This window comes from Protopterus annectens, chromosome 3.part0 (assembly GCF_019279795.1).
Source record: "Protopterus annectens isolate FY-2018-M chromosome 3.part0, PAN1.0, whole genome shotgun sequence".
Taxonomy (NCBI): Eukaryota; Metazoa; Chordata; order Ceratodontiformes; family Protopteridae; genus Protopterus; species Protopterus annectens.
In genome coordinates, this window is record NC_056731.1 from 1,020,616,355 (window position 1) to 1,020,637,718 (window position 21,364).

Here is a 21,364-nt window from a genome sequence, read left to right on the forward strand (position 1 = left end):
GTATTGTAAACAGGAAGTTGTTTTTTGACAGTCACTGGTCTTGTAAAAAATGTACATCTATATGTGCATGCTGATTGGCAACCATTCACCATGTTTATTTATTTATATATAAATATATATTGGGAATGTGACTAGCATTCAGAATATAATAATCAATAATAATATTCAGGAACTGTGAATAAGCCAAAAATGAACTTTGTTAAAACAGATTAGAGTATGTTAAAATTATACTACATATTTGATATTTTTAAAATGAACTGAGCATTGATCTTTCCTACACCCCTTTATGACATAACCAGCTATCGTTGAGCTTTCACCCTACTTAGTTACCTGGCCAGTGCTCCTTATCTATACTGTTTCATCCGATAACATCAGCCTGAGTGTCCTTGGGCTCTGCTATAACACAGTCTTGATAAATAGTCATATTATTAGAGCTGAATGAATTGGGATAGTATTTGGAATAGGTCCAAAAGAAATAGATGTACTCTATTACAGTGATGTTCATCTCTTTTAGTCAGCCCACAGTAGAAATTAATAATATATTTTGCCAGCAGCTTTTATCAGTCTGTGGAGTTAATAACTAATTAAATATTTATTATCATCAGTTTTGAGTTCAATGTTATTAAGATTATGTTAAGGGAATTACATTTTATACATAAGACACATGATGATTTCCAAACAAACTTGCTTATTTTCCCCGGAGCTCAAAGCATGCTAGCTTCATAAACATATATTTGGAAAAATGCTGTTTAAAATGATATGTACAAATCCATTATCTGAATTACAATCTGTATAAATTAATGTTAAGAAAAAGCAGCTTAAAAAGATAATATGACGGAAGCTACACATCCTTTGAAAATGCAATAATGATGTTAAGAAAATTGAGACTGGGAAGCCTTAACAGCAGTATAACACTGATTTATTAAATCAAACTCCATTATAAGGTTCAGCAAGATTACTATGTCTGTTGCAGGCCTATGGAGATGGTATAATACATCTTAAAGTCAGAGTAGGATAAATACTGAAAAAACTTACAGTCAGAAGTGCAAATCAGTAGTGTATTTAATAATGCAGTACAAGAAAGTTTTATAATGAATTCAGATTAAATGATTGATGCAAAACACTATTATTCTCAAAATCAGTGCAGTTGAACAAAATTCTGACTTTAACAAAGACAAATCATGACTGATTAGCAGCACAGATACTACATGAATGGGCTGGGAAGGATGAGAGTCAGTAGCCACTACCTTCATGCCCATTCTGTGTGGAGGGAGGAGATCCTGGGTATCCATTTCAGTAATATCTAGCAGGAGCACAGGGTGCTGAATATGTTTAGTACAGGCACAGAGTGTACATTCTGCCATATATACATGGCAAGTACATACAGAGCAGCCTAGGGAATAATGTCTGTATAGACATGTGCATGCTTCCCTGAGGTGACAGGCAGCACTGTGGAGATCACAGGAGCTGCTGAGATGCAGCAACTCCAGGGGTAATCTACTCCCTTGGACCTGCTCACTGACATGCTGCCTAATACCCAGTACTCACCACTGGGGAAGGAAAGAATGGGCTAATGGGGTTCCTTGGGCATGGAAGAATGGTCTGTTGTCTCACCTAGACTGGGGATGTCCAGCTGTCTTACCACTGGATAAATGGATGGATGACTTAAAGGTAATAGAGTTATCAAGTATTGTCTTGTGGATGGGGATAGGTGAAGAAGATGCAAAAAAAAAATCTAAGTAGGAAAGAAAACAGAAAGCAATTGAAATAAAAATGCACTTGTCTTTAACAAAATAGACTAACCTGTCACTTTCTTTCATAAAATTGCAACCACTGTGTATTTATTATTCAAATCATGTTTACATGATGTATCCTTATTAAATTAAATTAAATTAGAAAAGAAAACAACAAGTAAAATGTATGCACCGATTTACAAGCTTGAAAGGAGCAAGGAGTAATATAGACTCTGAAGAGTACCTTCTAAGAAACTTGTGTTGTTTTGTTAACGGAAAATGTAATGCCCTATAGTTGCAGCATTATCTATTTTATTTTGTGTTTTAATTCATTGAACCAAAGCAGTCATGTAGCTGCCAAAGACTGTGAAAACTATGTCCTATCATTCTCTGACTTTAAGTTAGCTTTTAAGCACTGAGGGTGGAGGGGGTATATGCACTATGCCACTTCAATGACTCTTCCTTGTTTTTTTTGTTTTTTTTTTTAACTCTTGCCAATAGCAAGGGAGTACTGTACAAACCCTGCATGTATGTCAGTGGCAGAATAAGTATACCTTGGGGCCTGGACTATTTTCAAACTGTGAGCCCCCACAGTTGTTTTTAGGACCATGTAGTGCCTTCCTCTGATACCAACCCTATCTGCATAGGTGCTTAGTGTTTAAGTCCCAACTAAGAAAATTGCCACCCACTTCACTGTACTTCTTACAAAATGCATTTAACTTGTACATTAAAGGAGCAATTGAATCCCAGTCACATTTTGTATTCATCCAAGCACCAGTATCACTTTCCCCCATTATAACATGACAGTTCCTTACTGTTTTTTTTTTCCAGCTGTTATCGAAGCCATTAATCACAGAAATTAAACAGATACCTAGTCATCTAGAACAAACTTGAAAGATTGATCCCAGCAAACTAGATAGCTTGTTCAGCTAGGTAGTATCCTATGCAGACTAAAAATAAATAAATAAATAAATACACACTTTAGGTCCTGGTTACCAATTGCTCTATAATAACAGGGAACCCTATGTATCCCAATGTACATAACAGCATGCAAACCACAGAATGATATCCTCAGTGATGGCAGACAACTGAGAACACAGGCTTCTGTTTATTGATAACTTTAATAATCTCTTCCTCCTGTTGTAATCAAATCTCTTTTAGTATATACTTAACTCTGCATATTATAATGGCAGGCCTAGTAAATATTTGACTTTTATCATTTTAAGACCTACCACTCATTTCGTATAATCCAAGGAAAGCATTATAGAAAGGGATTTTTTTCCCCTGGAAACTGCACCACGGTAAGTAACAGGCACCTTGATCTTTTAGTTCAGGAAGTAGGGAACAAAGCCAAAATATCATGGTGAACAAAAAGCAAAACTCATGGACAGATATAAATATTACTCCTATATACTGAACATGTGAGAATAATGGGTTTTGCATTAGCATGCATTTTCTGAAGAATGTTAAGTGCGAAACTGAAGAGTCTGCCACTTTTTTAGTGATTGTAGTCCTCAGCAATTAGCCAGACAAACACACGTTTTATGAGATTACCACAAATGTGAGGCAAAATCAGGACTGTAATGTAGTACCAAAGAGAGTTGAGTGGCATGGTAGGAAAAAGGTTACCTCTCTAAACTAAAGGCATGACTACTTTACTTGCTAAATTGCTCTTTCAACTCCTCATGCAGGGAATAGCCTGACTGGTAGAAAATATATAATTGCTAAATGACATCAGGGGTATTTATTCGTAATCCAGTGGCTACATCTGATAAAGGATGAGAAGTATGTATCCATGATGCTGTGGCAAAACATCAGGATATTACCTTGTATTACTGATGAATGAAAAGCTTTAGTGATGCATGTCAGTGTATTCCTTGTTAGTGCTGAGCATGCTTAAATGAAGTTTTCTACCCAAGTATAAAGAAATGCTTACAGTGACATTCATGCACAGTATTATATTTTTTGTTAAAATATAGAACAATGCTGTGGCTGTTAAATTTATTATATAGGTAAGTTTCTGTCAGAAGGTCATAGTTTAGTACTAGGCTAACTGCCCTTCTGGGCCATTTTAAGCCTAGTCAATTACTCTATTTAAGAAGTAAACCTTGTACCTTGTGTCAGTAAGGCAAACACAATGATTATGCCGACCTCCCACCCTTGCAGGTTCTTTTAAGTGTAGCCCATATCCAGAGGACAGAATCAAACCCTTTGCGTAAAGTAAAGACCTTAACCACTATAGCAACCCCTTTTTTAAGTATAAGCTAACAAAGTGGAATGTAGCAAAATAATTTTAGATTAATGGCAAGCGTGCAGTATGCTGGATAGACAGCCTTGGAACCTCATGGAGCTTTATACTTCAGGCGGTCACAAGAATGGCCTTACTATTGTGATGGATATGATTGCATACTCAGACATAAGCTTAATAATAAATGAAGAGTTATGGCATTTTCAATGTACTTTGGCCAAAAATAAAAATAAACAAAGAAATGGTTGTCAGCTCAAAAAGGATACTGCTTTTTAGAGGTGTTACATTATAGGTACAGTTCAGTTTGTGCTGCTATTTCTGAGATTGTGGGATGTATCCAACATTTTTGAAAACAACATTTTGCTTAGAGGTGCACTTTGCTTATGGCTGCAAATTGTATTGTAGCATGAGCTCTGTTACACCTGTCAAAGGAGTTGGTAATTCCAATATACTTCCCTGGTTACTGCATCTGTGTGGCAGCCTGAGATTTATTTGACTGTAACAGTATCCATACACAAGAACCTTAGTAAAGCAAGATAGCTGCAATGTGTTATTTACGAATGAACCTTGCTACCACAAAGATATTCTCCTGTAATTAGTAATGAGTATAGCCAATGCACGCCTTGTATTAGAAAGATATTATTAATGATTGTACATTCATTCACATATACATTAGTGATATACAAGATGCTTGCGCATTTAATTTCCAGAGGTGTTGGGGTAAAGCCTCTATGTCAGGTTTGTGGGGGGGAGCAAGGCCCCCCTTGTAAAAAGTTGGGATTTTTTTGCTTTATTTTTCAGAGTTGCAAATGTAACCTATTGGTTTACATTTGTGATTACTTTTTGTGATGATTTTAATGGTAATGCCAATTGTTAGTGAGTTTGCTCAATGTTTTGTGCTTCAATCAAACTCACTACTGACTATTCATTACAAACTATATATATATATATATATATATATATATATATATATATATATATATATATATATATATATATATATATATTGTTTAATTGTATAAATGTAAGTTTATTACTGCAGTACAGTTCTAGTAATTGGTGTTACATACTTTTGTATGATGATCAAATGTCTGAATACAACCAATATTTTCACATATTTGTTTCTACAACTATGGCTGTAGCAAGCAAAAGCGCAAACTATGGTAAATAGCCATCATAAATTGGTTAATGTTATCTGCTGATTTAGTAACTTTACAATCATTGAACATAGTAACTTCATAAGTACATAGATACAGTTATAGATGTAGATCTATATGATGTACTTCACAGTGACTTGTGTACATGGACATAAATGTGGTTAGAGCCCTGAGTTAGAGGCACTAGCCATGATCAAGAAATTAAGGTTTTATAGAAGCTTAAGACTGCATGGCAAGTGTTTTGAAATTCTAAAAAGAAAATATTCCTGTGATGTAATAACTATAAATTGCCACAATGGTAGTGCTGTCAAGGATTTTTTTCTAATTCAAGGTAGATAATTCAATCTTAGATTCCATCTGCTATTTTTGGCATGTCAGCCTAATAGCCCACATCCTTCTAATGTCTACCCTTAAATATGTTAATTATATAACAAGGCTCTCAGTTTCTCAAAATCAGTGTAAAAAATATTAGTAACCTTTTTGGATGGTTCCAGCCTTTGTAGGGTTTTCACCTTTTGAGATGTCCAGTGTGGGACAGAATGTGTAGCTAAACTAACAGCATTACATCTGGACATGTGCAATAATGACATAACCACTGGGTTGTAGGCAGAATTGATGCAAGCCATGGTGTAGACACTGAAATTTTGTTCTGAAATTTTCTGCAGGTGAAATGGCATCCCTCCATCAGTCCAAGCTCACCCTCAATCTACATAGTAATCTCTAGAACCAGTTGCATTCCTTCAAACCAGTGTCACCAGTCCCCATGATTACTATAACAATAACATTATCATATATTTTTTCTTGAAGGCATTTGCTTAGCAATGGGGTACATTACAAATATTCTGAAATGACTGTATGCATAAAGGCACAAAAATAGATTAAAATTTTACTATTACTTATGTTTATTCAAACTCTGCACCTATTGCATGCTAATGCAGTGCCCAAGTTGTTAACATGTGGAGCAATTAAGGAAGTTATAGGGAAACTCATTTTTGGACTTTATTTTATTTTATTTATTTAACATTTGTTTACCGGGAAAGTCTGACTGGACACAGGCCCTTTTTCAGCAGAAGCCTGGGGAGAAAAGCTCCATGAGTAACAGTAAATTTTCATGCACACATTACAATAATCAATAAAGTATAAAGTAAACAAAATGTAGTATACATAAGAACTTACAAATGTGTTACATCTTGAGAACAAAACCTAGCTTTGAACATAGCTAGTACTATTTATAGGTATGATTTATGTCAAGATCTAAGGTTAAGACAGGTCGGTAGGAAAAAAGGATTAAACACCAGGGGAGAAGTTGGATATGTTATGGGTATACTGTGATGTATCAGAACACTCATGGGGGGTTAGTACAGGAACATAGCCACTTATTTTTAGAGAAGCTTTAAGTGATGGCTTAAAGTTGTTAGTGGATGAGACTAAGAGAATGGAGTTAGGAAGGGAGTTTCATATACCAGATATATAATTGGAAAATAAAGATTTGCCTGCAATGTTTTTGGCCTTGGAGATGGTGAGTAAGTTCTTGTTAGAGTGAAGTGGTCTGCTGGAACTGTAAGGAAGGATGACATTTTGTAGTGCAGGGGTTCTAGTTGGTTGAGTTACTATTTTGTGAGTTAGAGAGAGTTGGTTGTAAAGAATAATGTTGGGAAGCTCAAGCCATTCTAGTATTCTTAAAGCTGTACAATGATGTGTTCTATATGAGCAGTTAGATGTAAAACTTAGCTATTTTATTATAACATGCTTCTAGCTTAGATAAATCAGTTTTCCTTAGATTAGTTAAAATTGAAGAGGCAAATAGTAGTGTGAAGAACAGATGGATTTGTGCTAATGTAATTTTGGCCAGTGTGGTCAGGAACCTTTTGTGCTATATAGACTTCCAAGTTTATTATGGCTTTTTTTATAGTTAGGGAGACATGCGAGTCAAATTTTAGGGTATTTTCTATTTCCACTTCAAGAAACTTTGTATGGGTTGTCGGTGAGATCACAGTATTGTCTTTGGCTATTATGTTAAATGTTGGGCATGAGATACATGCCTTGTTAGGTTGGAAGAGAAATAATTTAGTTTTGTTTGGGTTCAGGATTAGATGGGGATTGGCTAACCATGTTTCAACAGAAGTGAAATATTCCTGTGTTTGAGAATGAAGAATTGATAGAGAAATGGCAGCACAGATAAGTGTTGAATTATATGCATACTGTATTATAGAACCATGTGGAGTAGCTGTGTGTAGATTATTAGTAAAGAGGGAGAAAAGGAGTGGTCCCAAGATAGATCCTCTGGGGAACCAATGGAAAAGGAAGGCATGGAGGTAGGTCATCCTGCCATAGAAGAGATTGTTGAAGGCCAGATAAATAGTTATAAAACCATGATGTGGCAGATGGTGAGAAGGATAGTTCAGTTAGTACATCTATCAGTTTGGAATGGGAGACCATATCAAAAGCTTTTGATAGGTCTAGAAAGATGGCAGATGTAAAGGTATTGTTATTCCTGTGATGGTTTACAGTATTAGTAAAGGATAAGAGAGCTGTAGTGGTACTATGTGATGGGCAAAACCCATGCTGTGTGTTTGCAAGAAGGTTATTTGTTAGTAAGAATTTCATGACCTGGAGATGAATACACTTTTCGAGTTGCTTAGAACGCGGTGAAAGAATAGCAATTGGATGATAGTTTGTCAGTTCTGTGGAAGGTCCCCCTTTATGAAGTGGGATTACATGGGAAATTCCACAGTTGAGGGACCTTGTTTTCGAGAATGGACCTATTTATAAGGATTGATACTGGGAAGGCTATAGATTCAGCTGCAATGTTGAGGTATCCACTGGGTAAGTTATCTATGGCAAGTGTAGTAGCTTTGCTTTTATATATATCCAGTATGTTAACTTTTGTGCATTGACGCCATGCTCATTTTCATGACTGTTGGTTATTCTTTGCATATGTGTAGGATTTTTCTTAGTTTTTGTCATGGAATGAGAAATAACATTTCTTAAGGGACATCGATGACAAGGCATACCATATATTGTGCAGCATCTCATTATGAACCTACATAATTTTTTTTTCATATAATCCTTTGGGCCAACCTGCTTCATCTACTTCTGTACCATTTGCTAATGGGTGTTGCTTTCTGCTGTGAATATGTATATCATGTGCACGATGAAGAGGTTTTAGTGTAAAGGACACTCATCACTACCTAGGTACTAAAGGTTGTCCTTAATAGAGAATTCACTATCACTGCATGCCTAGTTTAGTCACTTAAGGAGTCATATTGCACTGGCCCATGAAGCACATGAAAAAGATATATTTCTAACATTTTCCAATATAAGAGGTTATGCATTTTAAATAACTACACAGTTTTACACTTTTAACAAAATAGCACCTTCATAGGATTTGAACCATGCATCAGAGGCACTAGAATAGACTGTCTGCAGTATTAACTTGGTGCACCGTATAAATACTTTAATAGATGCAGAGTGAATTACACCTTAAATTTATTTTACTTCTACACTGAAAATTAATTTTGCAAAACACTTAGTGTGTGTTATTCTTACTTTTGGAATAGATTTATGTGTGATAATGGGAAGAAAGGACAGACCTGAAAATTAAAATACAGGTGAGGGTACAACCAAGTTTTGCATGGCATATTTGTAACATTTATGTAAAGTATTAATTGTATTATCTTCCTTCATTGAATGGCTTAAAGCATGGCATAATTTAATTCCACAGTTTTCTACTGTGGATATATTCTTAGTGGGTAATTTAACTTCACACTGCTGGAGACATCATTCTCATTATTAGGTATCTTCATCCATATCTGTACAGTTTGCAGAGCACCTCACATAAATTTTACATGACATGGCTAATATGTGGATCAAAGTTTAGTCATATTTCCAAGTGCGTATAACTTAAACATTTATAGCATTTTCCTTGTGTGACACACTCTTTCAAAATGTGATTTTGATGAGCATGAATCTATGAACCCCCCCCTCCCAAAGCACCAATCACAATACCAGTAGATTGCCAGACACCCAGTATTACTGCTTCACAGGTTAACACAGCCCTGTCCAAGGCCAAGAATACAGCTTCTATGGGAACTGACATTATCCATGACTGTATTCTACATGAACTACAGAGTGAACCAGCACCTCATCTGTGTGGCCTGTTCAATTACAGCCTCACCTCAGGATTTGTCCCTACCAAATGATGCATTGCTATTGCCATCCCTCTCCACAAAGGAGGAGCAACTACAGACCCTGGGAACTATCGCCCCATTAGCCTGACAAGTCTGATATGCAAAGCTATGGAACGCATCATCATGGACATAATAAACAAGGATATAGGGAATCTCCAAACTCTGAATCCCACACAGTTTGGTTTTGTGAAGGGTAGATCATGCCTGCTTAACTTGGGCAACTTCTTTGAGTCAGTCACCAGAGCTGTGGATGAAGGCAAAGTGGTTCATACAGCCTACCTTGATCTGGCCAAGGCCTTAGATACCATCCCCCACTCAGGAATCATAGAAAAACTCACTAAGCTAGATAATAATCTTCAGTAATAAGAAATCCAACCCCAGCCAGTCTCTACTCTCAATCCTCTCATCCAACGGCACCATGCTAGCCCCCACTACCCATACTAAACTCCTAGGGGTAACAATTGATGAACAACTAAAATTTGACAAACATATTTCCTTAACTATCAAAAAAGTGCATACCAAACTAGGTGCCCTCTACAGAGCAAAGCCTTTCCTAACCCACAGTGCTAGACTGGCCACTGCCCAGTCTCACCTGCTGTCAACACTACTCTATGGGTCTCACATGTTCACCAACTTGCGTAAGACTGACCTCAATAATCTAGAAGCCTGCTACAATAGAATAACCAAATTCGCTACCAGTCAGCAAAACTGAACTCACCACTGCTCATTTCTCTCTCAACTAAACTGGCTTGAACTACCTAACCTCCTATCCTTCAATCAACTCACCATAGTCCATAAAGTCGTCCGCCAACCAGACAATCTCCCTGCTCTAACAAACCTAGTGCTGCCCAGCTGCAATGCCAACCTCTCAGATAATCAGGTAAACTCCTGCTACAAGTTAACCATTCCCACAACTGTCATGGGGAATCCCTATACTCACACAAAATGGCCAAGCTATGAAACACAGTTCCTCAACCCATCTCAAAAAACCCAAACTCCTTCTACAAGTTAACCGTTCCCACAACTGTCATGGGGAATCCCTATACTCACACAAAATGGCCAAGCTATGAAACACACTTCCTCAACCCATCTCAAAAAACCCAAACTCCTTCTACAAGTTAACCGTTCCCACAACTGTCATGGGGAATACCTATACTCACACAAAATGGCCAAGCTATGGAACACACTTCCTCAACCCATCTCAAAAAACCCAAACTCCTTCTACAAGTTAACCGTTCCCACAACTGTCATGGGGAATCCCTATACTCACACAAAATGGCCAAGCTATGGAACACACTTCCTCAACCCAGCTCAAAAAGCCCAAACTGCTATGAGTTCAAAAAACTCCTAAAAGAATTCTTAGCAAATCATTGGCTCTGCTCTTACTTCAATCCAGGCTAATTGTCACCCTTTACTTCTCCTATCTCCCTCAATTCACTCAGTCTTAAATCCCATCTACCCACCATCTCTCCTACTCAATCATCTGCCTGCCTCTTCATGCCTCTCCTCTCAACTAGGCAACCAGAAATAAAATCTATACTAAGCATCTCCCTGTCTATTAACTTATCTTCTCTCCTGTAAATAAGAAACTCTCTACTAGAAAAACTTGCTGTTGTCACTTCTCTGGTTCCTCAAGCCAGCAGCTGTCTTTCTGTTAAATAAAATCACATGCTTAAATGTATCCAACCAAAATTGAGGTGCAGTGCCCAGGAAAACCAAGAAACAACTTTAAAAAATGAAAACAGGCACCAATGGAGGTGAAATGAATAAGTCTGAATGCTGACAATGGAAACGACAGCTAGGTTTATTCAGTACATACCTTTTGAAAACAGCGTAAAATGCTGCATATTTATCTCCATGCTACTGTAAATGTAAATACTAAAGTCCTGAAATACATGTCACGGTCCCTGCACAGTAATATCACCTGTATTTTCTCCAATATCCTGTTCCCCTTCACTGCTACTTTGCATAATTATTTCCTGCCACTTGGGGAACCCCTGGGAAAATACAGTACAGGTTATTTATATCTCAGGCTATCTGATCTCCTAGGTTCCAGATGTTCTTCAATTTCTTCATTGTTTGGTTCCATACCCACATTATTCTCATAATTCTCTTGCCTATATATAGGATCCCATACATTGTGTGCCCGTATTTGACTGTAGCGGGTTTGAGGTTATGAGATCTCTCATTAAAGAAAATGAGAGAAATATGCAAAGGTTATATGAGGAAATAGAATATCTAAACAAAATGGTGACTACAGATTTGATGTTTAGTATTGACAATGAAAAAAGAAAATACTTTTTAATTAAACAACAGGTGGAAGACAAATGTCAGGTAATTTTTAAGAGGAAATGTGGAAAAATTGATAGGGACCTGAGGAAATACCACCAGAGGAGAGCATATCTGTTCCCTAAAAAAGATAACTTTATTTCAAAGTATCATTACAGGAATGTGGAAATAAATAGAGGCCCCATGAATAAACAATATGGGTCACACAATGTATGGGATCCTATATATAGGCAGGAGAAGTATGAGAATAATGTGGGTATGGAACCAAACAATGAAGGAATTGAAGAATATCTGGAACCTAGGAGATCAGATAGAATGAGATATAAATAACCTGTACGGTATTTTCCCAGGGGTTCCCCAAGCGGCAGGAAATAATTAAGCAAAGCAGCAGTGAAGGGGAACAGAATATTGGGGAAAATACAGGAGATATTACTGTGCAGGGACCACAACATATATTTCAGGACTTTAGTATTTACAATTACAGTAGTATGGAGATAAATATGCAGCATTTTAGACTGTTTTCAAAAGGTATGTACTGAATAAACCTAGCTGTCATTTCCATTGTCAGCATTCAAATTTATTAATTTCACCTCCATTGGTGCCTGTTTTAATTTTTTAAAGTTGTTTCATGCTTAAATGTATATTACAATGAAAATGTATACTTGCTTCCTAGATATGCCTGTATTTACCTGTAATAAGTTGCATTACTGAATTGTTTAGTGTTTTAAATAGTGGAGCTTTTTTCCCCGGGTTTCTGCTGAAAACGGGCTCCTGGCCCAGTTGGACAATACCCGGTTAACAAATGTAATAAATAAATAAATCAACCCCTATATCACTAGATGGGTTTCAAACTGGCTCACAGATAGAACCCACAGTGTGAAAGTAACTGACACCAAGTCAGACTGCTGAGCAGTCATGAGTGGAGTCCCACAAGGATCTGTTTTGGGTCCTCTCCTGTTTGGTATATACTTCTCAGAAGGCTAGGCCAACACGAAGGGACTCTGGCTTACAAAGTTCACAGACAATTGCAAGTTGGGAGCCATTATTAACTCACCAAGTGATGTTGACAGCCTACAGAAAGGCCTCATTGAGAAGAATGACTGGTGTCAGAACCATGGCCTTAAGCTCAATGCCAAAAAATGTGTCATTATCCCCTTTAGGAAAACCCCAGTTCTCATGAATTACCACATCAATGGTAGTCCACTGAACACAGAAGGTGTTATAAGAGAACAGCAACCTCTCTTTTGACCACCACATTACCACTGTGGTCAGAAAGTCCTTCTATATGGCACATCTCATTACTAAAAGTTTTGCATCCTGGAAGAAAGAGGTCATTGTCTCCCTCTACTCTTCCCTAATTACACCAGTCATCAATTACAATGCCCCATTTGGCATGTACCTCACTAGACACCTGCAACAACTGGAGAGGCTGCAAAAGTACCTCATAAAGAGGATCCATGGCCTTAAACACTTGTCCTATATGGACAGACTCAAAAAACTCCAACTATTCTCTGTCTCAAATCACCTACTTAGAGGCGATCTCTGCTTGACTTACAAAGCCATGTCTGACTCAGCTCTGTTAGAAATGCTCAATCTAAAGAAATCCCAATCCCTCCACACCACATGCTCCAGAGACCTCAACCTCATTACCACAATCAACAGAATGTGCTGGAAGGACAGGTTCATAACCCAGAGACTGCCCATGCTATGGAAGAGACTTCCCATACATGTCAAACAGAGCACCTCACTGGCCCTCTTCAAGAGAAATCTTGATGAGTAGATGGGAAATAGAAAATTCACTCCGGGGATCACTCCAGTAGCTCTGCTCAACAGAGGCACTGGGAAGTAAGGTTGGGTGGCATGATGCCAGGGCAATCCTATGGGCTAGGCTTGTAAAGGCACCAGGCCCATTAGCCTAGTACACGCCTATGAACCTATAAACATAACACATCATTGATTAACTAGTACTCTTAACAATGCACATTTGGAGGGCCTTAGTGTGCCAAAGTCTGAATTCCTGCTCTTGTCCAATTTATGTATGTGCATGACATCATGCCGACCCCAACATAACATTTACCTCCTTTGCTTATCATGCAAATTAAGTGATTCAGAAAGAATAATGAGTTAAGAATTAGTAAACTTATTTAACTAGCCTAGAGAGGTTTATCTATACATTATAAGTGTGACATGGGGTAGGCATCTTCCATCAAGCTAAAGAAGACTGATTTCTCCCCTTGTGCTAAAAAACAAAATTCTATTTATGGCTGCTTCAGAATTAGGAAGAATTATTTCAGAAATATTGCAAGGTATGTCTCTTTTCATACAACTGCACTTTTGTATAATGCTGATATTTATTTGCTTTATGCTGTCTACCTGCATTTTTTCACTTTTATTCATAAAACTCATCAGAAATGTCTTAGATTTGTTCAGTGCAAAACACATCTACAGCTTTTAGAAGCCTACCAGATATTCTGGAACGACCTCTGTCTGATGCTGGGGATCCTAATCCTCTGGTTATAATGGGGATGAGCAGGCAGAGTCTGGCAGTATAATGGGAATGTCAGACACAGGGAGTGTGTCTCCACATCCCCTCCCCACAATATGGATCCTGTCAGTATGCTGGTTATCTGGTACATCCTCAGATATTAGCTGATGTGACTGTGGACATGTCAGATCCCATTCCTGCAGTGTTAGCACTTCCAATGCTACATTAGTTGCGGATGTTTCTACAGTCAGGTGAGGTAATCCACATAGTCATGGTCTTGGACATGGTGGTGATAACAGCTCATCCAACAGATACCATTTACATCCTGGTAACAGTCTGACTTCTAGTCATGGTCATGTAACAACCAGTGCAACTTTAAGCAAAGGCAGTTCTCATGAAGAGATTCATACAAGACAAATGGAATCCTCTTCCATATATGCCTCAGACCCAGCCAGTATGCCAGAGTGTAGTGCTGGCAGACACATGGAAACCCATACTGGCCATGAGACTTACACATGTGAAGGTAAAGACACACACACACACACACACACACACACACACACACACACACACACATAGTTTAACTGGACCAGAACACAAAAGGCGGAGGTGTGTCCATATTCATTAAGGATATCCACACCTCCAGACTAGTTGCATAGCATAATGCATCCGAGGTTATCCAAGTGCAATTAACTCTGGGCAAAACTGCAATCCAAATTGTAGCTTGCTACAGACCCCCAACATGCCCCAGGATTCCCACTCCTCTTTTCTTGATATACTGGAAAATATTAAGGTTCAACCAAACACCCTAATAATGGGCAATTTCAACTACCCCACCATAACTGGGAAAACTACTTATGTACCAACTCCTTCGCTCAACGCTTTCTGGAATTCATAAATTCCAATGCCCTGAATCAACTTATCCACACCCCCACCAGGGGCAACAGTATCCTAGACCTAATCATTACCATCATAAGTTACTGGTATTCCACACCTGAAGTCAACTCCTCATTGGTCAGGTCTGACCACATCTTGCCCCCACCCCTTCATTAAGGAAATCATGGTAAAACATTTCTCCAAAGCCAACTTCATACTTTTTAAGACAGAAGTGGTGAACTTCTTGACACCCATGCAGATGGACAATATAGTTAGAACTGCTGAATCTTACACAAATGCACTCTATAAGCACTTACACGAGTGCATGGATCATGCTATCCCAAACAGAACCAAGACGCTATCCTCCAAAAAAAGGAAGCCAATCTGGTGGTCCCCTGCCATAAACAAACTCTACAACAGAAGGAAGAAACTGTTGCAAAAGAGAATAAAATCCCATGAGTGGAGGAGCTCCCTGGTCAGCCTCAGTAAGAAGATGAGATCCCTTATAAGATCCTCCAAAGCTAGCTATGAAAACAAAATTGCCACTGATTGTAAGGGCAACCACAAAGCATTCTATTGCTATGTCAAGAATCTCAATGGCAACACCCAGATCTGCTCTAAGTTACAGCACAACGGCACAAAAATTACATAACCAACTGATATTACCAACATCTTGGCAGATAGTTTCAGTGCTAACTTTACCCCCCCTCTCACCCCAAACAACATCCCAGGCTGCGTTTTACATGAACTTCAGAATGAAGTGGCTACCCACTCCACAAAGGGGGAGCCACCACTGATCCTGGGAACTATCACCCTATTAGCCTGATGAGACTGGACCCCACCCAGTTCGGATTTGTGAGAGGCAGATCATGCCTTCTGAACCTGATTGACTTATCTGCGGCAGTCACCAAAGCCGTAGATGAGGATAAGGTGGTTCACACAGCCTATCTTGACTTCGCCAAGGCTTTAGACACCATCCCCCATTCTGGAATTATAGCTAAACTCACTAAGCTAGGTATAAATCCTTACGTCACAAGATGGGTTGCCAACTGGCTCACTGACAGAACCCACACTGTAAAAGTTGCAGACTCCAAATCTGACTTTAAACCAGTGACAAGTGGAGTACCACAGGGTTCAGTCCTGGGACCTCTCCTGTTTGGTATCTACTTCTCTGAAGTACAGGCTAACACAGAAGGCTTCTGGCTAAAGAAGTTCATAGATAACTACAGACTAGGAGCCATAGTTGAGTCCCCAAATGATGTGGACATCCTACAGAAGGGCCTCATTGAGACAGATGCCTGGTGTCAGAGGCATGGTCTCAAGCTCAGTGCCAAAAAGTGCATTGTCATCCCCTTTGGCAAAAACTCTGTACCCATGAACTACCACATGAACGACAGTCTACTTAACACTGAATGTGTGATAAGAGACCTTGGGACCCAGGTGGCAGTAGTCTCTCCTTTGATAATCACATTGCCACAGTAGTCAGGAAATCCTTCTATGTGTTACACCTCATCATAAAAGGGTTCTCATGCAGAAAAAAAGAGGTTATTGTTCTCCTCTACTCGGCACTCATTAGACCCATTGTAGAGTACAACGTCCCTTTTGGACTGTACCTCACAAGACATCTGCAGCAGCTGGAAAGGCCACAGAAGTACCTCACAAAGAGAATTACTGGCCTCAAACAGATGCCCTACACTGACCATCTGAAAAAATTCAGCTTTTCTCTGTAGCATATCGCCTACTCTGAGGAGATCTCTGCCTACCATATAAAGCTATGTTAAACCCAGAGCTGTTGGACATGTTACATCTAAAAAAATCCCAATCCCTCCAAGCTACATGCTCTAGGGACGTAAACCTTGTCACCACAATAAACAGGACAGGCTGGAAGGATAGATTCCTGTCCTAGACACTTCCTATACACTGGAACAAGCTACTTCATTAGCACTCTTCAAGAAAAATCTTTGTGGCTTTGCTCGACAGGGGCACAGGAAATTAACATTCTTGCATGGCATAAGCCAGGGAACCTTGTTGGCTAGGCTTATTTAGGCTCTTGAGCCGATAGCCTAGTACCTACGTATGAACCTATGAACCTATGGACATCTACAAACACACACACACACACACACACACACACACACACACACACACACACACACACACACACACACACAGTTCACCATGGGCATCTACACATAGACACACACCCTGTACCTGGACACATTGGCCTTAAGTGTGCATAGTTGTTCTAGTAAACCTCAGTTCTTCTACTCACACACCTCCCTATGAAAGGCATGCTCTTCTGTAGCCTCCTCCTCCATTGTGACAATAATTTGTAACTTAGATTGTGTATGTTTGATGCAAGGAGTAGCCAAACAGTGTATGAGAAGGCAAAAAGTCTATTTTTCATTCACATCCTAATTTTTCATGTGTGTTATTTAAGTGTTATTTATGTGTTATTTGTTTATTATTTATCACTGGTTAATGGGTGTTGAGTGTGTTTATATAATGTGTGCTTCCTCTTGCATGTCACACGTGTTGTTATTTCTTTCTTATGTATTCTCTGATACCGCTGTATCTATGTTATTTGCACTGCATTTTTCTCATGAGCTGATATTTGTACTTTCGTTTAGGTGGCACTTGTGTGGTCCTAAATGACAATTACGTTTCTGTGAATCTTTGAATCTTTGCATCTTGTTTCCTCTACTTAGTTAGTTGTTGTAGTAGTGTAGCAAAGCTTGTTCATGCAACTGTGCAAATGATGATGAGGGTGTTCTGGCCTCTGGAAAAGTATCTGACTTCAACTGCTTATGTCCGCTGCACAAAGTGACCAGGCAGTGCATGAGGAAGCACAGTCTGCTTTGCTTCTAAGCACCTTTGTTACTATCTGTATCTACAGAACTCATGTCAAATTATGTGGTCTGATTTTCCTGTGAATACGTAATCATTTTTACTGCCTGCTTCATCTGTTTAAATATGGTAGTATTTGTTAAGGAAAGCTTGCTGACTAACCTGTACTAATGATGGTAAAATTGGCCTGTCCTTGGGCTTCCTATGTCTGATTCTTATAGTAGCCAGAACATGGATGGGTAAACACAGTCTGGTTTGTTTTTATGCATCACTGTTACTGTCTGTATCTGCTCAGCTCTTATATAAGTTATGTAGCAAGTGTATGTGCAGTTTACTGTCTATTGGCCTGAGCCATGACATGCTGTACCTGCCTCTGTCTGTTGTCCCCATTTGCTGGCACCTCATCTGACTCCTTGTATGTCTCAGAATCCTCTACCTTTAGCGCTGGGAACTGCAGTCCTTGCATTGGGCCACCATGCTGTAACTAAACAGTAAATTATGTAATACAGCACACAGACTCATTATTTTGGCACAGGTAGCAGGTTCATACTGCAGAGCACTACCAGATGTATCCTGGCAGCACAATTGTGACTTGAGAATACCAAATATGTGCTCTATGATATTTCTAGTTTATGTATGGGTGTGGTTGCAACCTTGTTCTGAGGGGTTGTGTGGATTTCTCATTGTTGTCATGGGCCAGGGTTCTAGTGCATAAGTTAGCCCTTGTAAACTTTTGGTGCAGGCCACTGATCTGCAGTGTGTGTGTGTGTGTGTGTGTGTGTGTGTGTGTGTGTGTGTGTGTGTGTGTGTGTGTGTGTGTGTGTGTGCCTGCGTGTGTTATGACAATCGTGTGGGTGGCATGCATACACATTATAGACAATAACATGTGCGTTATAGACCTCCTGAAAAGTGATTGAGTGATAACCCTTGCTGTTCAAATACATCCTTCCTATTTCACCAAATGTGGCCTTTATTTTGATATGGGTGCACTCTATGGCCCTGGGTATCTCAGGGAAATTGGCTATAGCATAGATGTCTTCCACAGTATTTGGTCTTTCCTCTTGAATACTTGGAAACCACATATGCTTCCCCACATGTTGCAGGATAACATTAAGGAACCAGTGGAGTATTCTGGAGGCAGAAGCCAATAAAGCCTCCACATTGTCTCCTGCAGATCACAGAAAGGTACCTGTAGATGTAAATCTACACTTGCCATTTAATACGTTGGGTTATCCGTGATTCCCATCAGACTGCAGATGAGGTCAACATATGTCCACTCCTTTTTTGTATGTTGTCCCTGTATACGCTGTAGCAGTCTATTTTGTCAATTTCATAGAAACCATGAAAAGTTAGCAAAATCTGAAGACTCCACACCTTCAGGGCAATGTCTGCCACTGACAGCAGCAGAAAGTTCTATAGGAGACTCTTGCAGATAGATTTACAATGACTGCAACAACCCCTAACATTAGTCAATGGTTTTCTCTATTGAATGTGATCATGTAGCTGAATTCACTGTTAACTTTAGTGTGGTGTGTTTATGCAATATTTATATGTTTCTAAATTGGTCTGCAATTTTTTTTACTTCATTAGCATAGATCATGGCTCATTATATGGTCATTATCATATATCTCTTCTAACCCCTTTCTTCTAGCCAGCCATGTCATGTTATAATGTTTTCTGAGTTGCACACACCCTGCTTGTAGCTGCCCATCCTGCAGACTTGTTTAGTGTGACAAACCAGACATTCATGAATCCTAGCCTGAGTATCCATTGGGTATCATTGATTCTGCAAGTATGTTTTCTAAGCAGTATTTTTCCTTGCTTACGCTTAGATGTCTTACAATTTTCAGCTGTATGCATTATAGCTGAAGCATGTTATTGTCTATTATTCAAAAAGAAATATCTTGCAATTTCAGTAGGTAGGCAAATGTTGAAGATGATTTGATGGTTGAATGTCCTTTAATTGCATTGTTTCAGGGTCTCCCAAAGGTACATAAAAACCATCATAGACCACCATTTAGGCCTATAGTTTCCGGTAGAGGCTGGCTCACTGAGCCGTTCTCTATCTTTGTTGAAAAGAAAATGAAACCAGTTCTTGAGCAAGCATCAGCAGTACTTAGGGATATCAAACATTTTTTGCAAAGTCTGTACAATATTTCTGATGCATGCAAGATGGGCAATGACTATTTTAAGGTCACCTTGGATATAACATCTTTATTTACAGTTATTCTGAATTTGCAGGGTGTTATGGTTTAGGATTATCCTGTTACACATAGCGACTAGGATGACAAAATGATAGATCTGTTCTGTATTTTTTTCTTGAGACAGTGCTAGACAACAATGTATTCATGCTTGATGCCTTGTTGTTTCTTCAGAAGACCGACATAACTATGGGCACATCATGTGCCAGTACCTATACAAACATGACACTTACTCAGTGGGAGATGGAATATATTTTGGGATCCCATGAATATTCTGCTTATATTAAGTTTTATAAGAGATTTGTAGATGATGTGTTCCTACTTTGGGCAGGGACTCCACAACAGCTTGCATGTTTTGTAGATTATTTGCATACCACTACTTCCTTTTTGAAATGTACCCATCAGAATTCATGGGATTCCATTGATTCCCTGGATATCTCTATTTCAGTGGGGGTGGTGGAGTCTATGTTTAACACCAATTTATATAGGAAACCCTGCTGGATTAATGCGATGTTACATTGTAATAGCATACATCCTGACCATATATTTAAAAATATTATTAAAGGGGAGGGGATGTGAGCCTCCAAGCTGAGTAGCTTGGAAGCTGGGTTTCAACAGACCCTTAAAGCTTTGAGTTGTGAGTTTCTAGACAGGGGTATACCCAAAGGAGGTTAATAAGATGTGCTTTGATATCCATCTTTATAGAAAGGATAAAGCATGGTCTTATTATTCACAAGGAATAGGTTTCAGTAGTTCTGATGTAGGAAATGCACTTGGAGATGATGATTATAGAACAAGAGGGGTTTCAGTCTCCCTCAGTTATGCAAATTATATTAGGATTATCTGTGGTATTATTAGGACCAATTGGATGATTTTACAAACAAATCAACATATTCAAGATCTAGTGGGTGAAAGACCAAGCTTTATTTTTTAAGAACAAGAAATCTATGAAAAGACACTTATGTCATAAAACGCAATATCAGAATAGGTCCCATTCTGTAGTTACAGCAGGATTGTTGTGCTACTATATGCGCAGTTACTGCACTTACATTGATAAAGCTAAAATTTTTATTCATCCATTAAAGGAGATATATTTTAGATTCAATGTCCATGCAGATTGCATTACTACTGCTGTTATTTATTTTGCTTGATGTAAAGCATGCATGAGTTTTTATGTTGGGAGAACCAATTGTTCCTTAATGGAATTAATTAAAGAACATTTATATTGCATTCGCACTGGTAATTCTCAAAGTACATTTGCTAGGCATGCTTTAGAATAAGGTATGATACTTCTTTTGGCTTTATGGTCGTTGAGAGAGTTTTTAAAAATACCAGAAT